This window comes from Homarus americanus, unplaced genomic scaffold (genome assembly GCF_018991925.1).
Source record: "Homarus americanus isolate GMGI-L3 unplaced genomic scaffold, GMGI_Hamer_2.0 scaffold6392, whole genome shotgun sequence".
In the NCBI taxonomy this organism is placed as follows: Eukaryota; Metazoa; Arthropoda; class Malacostraca; order Decapoda; family Nephropidae; genus Homarus; species Homarus americanus.
In genome coordinates this window covers 330,720-334,361 of record NW_024722078.1, presented here as the reverse complement: position 1 = coordinate 334,361, position 3,642 = coordinate 330,720, and the positions used below count along the sequence as shown (strand labels likewise).

Below are 3,642 nucleotides of genomic sequence, written 5' to 3'. Positions count from 1 at the left end.
GAACTTGGGACGAAACCTGACAAGTTGTGCGAGTAGGAATATACAAGGAGAAACAGTAGTAGTAGTAGTAGATACTCAGTGTGACTTTATTACTTGTGAACGATACTTAACTATGAGGAAATATATAATACTGGATGCTGTTTCTACTGTACTTTTTAGTTTGTGATGGATTATGGGAGATATGTATGGTGTGCCGCCCTGACCGTGTGGCTAATGTTGACCCAAGTATCCCCAAGTCAACCCAGTGCGTCTGTCGTGTAGATCTTGCGTCACATATCGCAAACACATTGACCCGGTACAGTGATCTGGGTATAGGTATTTGAGATCCAATTGGGTTCTTTGCCATAAATCTGTCGGATATAAGTCATACATTGCCTGTTCAACTAAGATTCTTACCCGCGTCTTATGAGCTGCCAGCACCTTACGATAACTAGAGTCGACTAAGTTGGTGGGAACATCGGAGTTACAATCAGTGTGGGAACATCTGAGTCTGTGTTCGTCGGGGTAAATTATATTTCTCTTCCTAGATTGCATTTTTTGTGGGGTATTTAATTTTTTCTACGACGATTCTTCTTAATGATATCATAATGATTTTTGTGTTGCTGTTTGGTTATTCAACATATTTGTTATCAGAAACACTGTAAATAAAGACTCGGGCACAATCCAAAGAACGAACACACACACACACACACCACTCGCACACAACACCCATCCACCTCCACGCACCCAGGACACTCATCCCCCTAACACACTCGCCCACACACTTTAACGTATTCAGAACAGATGTCCTCTGATAGAACACACACAAACACATTGATTATCAATGATTTAAGTTATGCCCCATATGTGCAATAAACACATGCGATAGTTAATCTACACCTTCGTCTCCTCATCAGTGATTCTATGTTGTAAAAGTTAACGCCTGACCTCGGAGTGACTCGAACACCCAGCCTTCTGATCTGGAGTCAGACGCGCTACCATTGCGCCACGAGGCCGATTATTAATATAAATTATACCTTAATTGATAACACAGGTAGAAGGTTTACTTGGGCACCCGGTGTGATGCAATACAATCATGGTCGTGGGTGAGTTGGTTAGATATTGTTACCAGAGGTGAAACTCCGCTCCCTCTGCACTACCACAACACAACACCCCGCCCCCCCTATATAATAAGTTACAACACACCACCTCGCTGTTACAACACCAAAACTTGCCACCTACAGACCTACTGGGATACGGACGGTTGTTTCGTCATCAATATCAGTCCCATTGAATATTCATAGCATATAGCGACAGACTGAAGGAATAACTAACATATTTTTGAGTAAGGATTACTGAAATATTTCTTGGCCTAATTTACTGTGGATACCAAGCGAAAGGTCATTGTGTTTTGATGTAAGGTTAATAGTGTTAGGAGGAATGTGTGTGTGTGTGTGTGTGTGTGTGTGTGTGTGTGTGTGTGTGTGTGTGTGTGTGTGTGCTGCTGCTTCCTCTCGCTTTCACCTACTGCCCTGGCTAACCCTCGTGGCAGGGAAGCATATGGCCCCCACTGGATGCAGAGAATGACATTAAGGAGTATTAACCTTACAGAGGAAACAGTAAAAAATTATGGAGACTTCAGTGTGTGTCGAGGACCGTATAGTAAGATTGCTCGTGCTGATGTTCTCCAGTATATGGCCTTAACCCTCTCACGCCACATCACTACCTCAAGACACGCTGTCACTTTTTACGTTTGAGTTAATTTGCTGTCTTAATAACCTCTGGTAGTAACAAGGAAAAAAAAATAAGGGTGTAGTAATTTTTCTTGTGTCACCGTTGGCGTTGAGTGAGGTTGATTAAGGAAAGGATTCTCAGGTGACGGCTGCTGGAGACTTTCAGGTAAAAAATTCCGCTGACGTGGGCAGTCGGAAGGAAAAGTCACGAGGATATTGCTATGAGTCTTGATAATACCCTCAGGTTGTTGGTTTTGGTGTGCATGTGAAGAACGTGTGTGTGGAGGAGGGTTTGGCTGAATTTTTAACCATCATGTTTACAGTTTGTTATTACAAAAGATTAAAATACAACAAAAGAATATTAATGTATAGTTTCGTTCAGGCAATCATCAGCTCAAGGTCACCAGAAGCATTTAATCCCACCCTCCCATGCTCTTTTGTGCTCGTCAGATAAACAAGAACTCCACCACACACACACACACACACAAGATGCGAGGGTAGTTCGTCTTATAGGCTGTTTCCTTCAATGTGCCTTAACGGAATGTATAGGGTAACGCTAGGCTCTGTTGACTGCTGGAACTGGAATGTAGTGTGTTTAGTTATCAGACTATGACGGTGGTAATATTTTGACAAAGGGAGGTGTGTGTGTGTGTGTGTGTGTGTGTGTGTGTTTATCCTTGTGCGTGTACGTGGCTGTCTGGAATGTGGTTTACAGTTTTGATGACAAAGAAACTGTACAACAATTGTCATATAATAAAACCACTATTTAACGGACTCATGGAGGTGAAAGTCCGTTATATCAAGGGTGCATTATTTGTTAAAACACCCCATCTAATGTATTTTTATGATGAGAAGTCCGTTATATGGAGGTTTCACTGTCGTGGCTAAAATAAATAAAAAATTGTAAAGTGAAGTCAGGAAAAACCGAATGACCCAATGATCGATCCAAATCTACATTGTAAAAATAAAATAAAAGATTTATTCATTCCATGTTTTTTATTCGACTTTGTACCGCATGATCTACACTGAAAGAAAAAAATATAATTTGACTTGAATCTCTAATTTATTTCCTTTCTGCATTAAAAGATGAACTGGCACGTAATGTAATCGTGAATATATGAATGTTTGTGTGTCAGTTCGTGATGCCTGATGGTGAGGTTTTGTAAATAGTGCCTCCAGTCACACCACACACATGATACACTAACACCATCGATCCCAAGACAATCACACTCACTGACAATCACACACACACACACACACACACACACACACACACACACACACACACACACACACCGTTCCCCCCTGTACCACTGCAACCATCCCTGTGTTTTTGAGGTAGAAAATTTCTAATATTTATTCGGGAGCCACAAAGCATCCAGGGTAAAAAAAAAGAATTAACCGAGGGTTTGAATAAGACTTAAAGGGCAGAGAACAGCAAAATCATGAATGTGATTGTGTTCGGGAGAGAGAGAGGAGAGGAGGAGAAAGTGGGGAGAGAGAGGAGGGAGAAAGTGGGGAGAGGAGAGGAGGGAGAAAGTGGGGGAGAGAGGGAGAGAGAAAGAAGAAGGAGGGAGGGAGAGAAGGAGAGAGGAAGAGAGAAAGGAGAGGGAGGGAGAGAGAGAGGGAGGCTGGTGGGTAATGTATGCGTTTTCAACAACAGATTGTGCTCTGCATTTTAAACACGACTCCACCTTACTGAGGAAAGTGAAAGTATAACAAGAGGAGAGAGAGAAAAAAAAAGAGATGTAGAAGAAATAAGATCACAGGAGAAGAACAAAGAACAAAGGAGAAGAACAAAGAAAACAGGAGAAGAAAGAACAATAAAAATAAGAAGAAAGAATAAAGAAACACACACACACACACACACACACAAAAGCTGCTCCAGTGAAAAATACTTTTACTCCGTCAATGAACAAGTCAAGTAGAC

At 41.6% G+C, this 3,642-nt stretch overlaps 1 non-coding gene across 1 annotated transcript; it reads right to left on the bottom strand.

The window, feature by feature from the left end:
* Positions 1–923: 923 nt before the first annotated feature.
* Trnaw-cca lies at positions 924–995 on the bottom strand. Its single transcript has one exon. It is a non-coding gene; the product is annotated as a tRNA-Trp (tRNA).
* Between the last annotated feature and the right edge of the window lie 2,647 nt (positions 996–3,642).